The following is a 511-nucleotide window of genomic DNA, read 5'->3' as shown; positions in this document are numbered from 1 at the left end:
GCTGGCCTTAGACGTTTTTCTCAGGGTAAGATGATCCATGGCTCTCTACCTGCCTGCTGCTCCAATATCTCAGCTCAGAGGCTCTGTCTTTATATAGACAGTCCCAGTACTTCCAGAAAGCCAGAGGCTGTCTGACTCATGTTTCATAACATCCTCTTGATTAGCAATGAGTAGCCTGAGCAATCAGCAGAAACAGTGACTCCAAGTGGATTATTTGGGTTTGTTCGGTGTTGTAACCCTATGATTAATATCAGACAGGACGTGTGTGAAGGAGAGGTCTTCACCCTGTGAACAGTTGCTTTCTCCAATCTGTACCCATTTTGTTTAAGAAAGGCTCCTGTTATGTATACCCAGGTATTTTATGACCATTTAAAAGTAAACGGATTTTGCTGCTTTATTCTGCTGGCCATAAAGTGTTCCGGGTGTCTGTGCACACTTTGCTGCGGGCAGAGGGCAGAGTTGCTGACTCTCTGTGCCATAAGGCTGTTCAGCATCTGCATTGACCAAAGTC

The sequence above is a fragment of the Muscardinus avellanarius genome (assembly GCF_963383645.1).
Source record: "Muscardinus avellanarius genome assembly, chromosome: 1".
Classification (NCBI taxonomy): Eukaryota; Metazoa; Chordata; class Mammalia; order Rodentia; family Gliridae; genus Muscardinus; species Muscardinus avellanarius.
The sequence above is the reverse complement of the archived record's forward strand: the minus strand, read 5'-3'. Positions refer to the sequence as shown.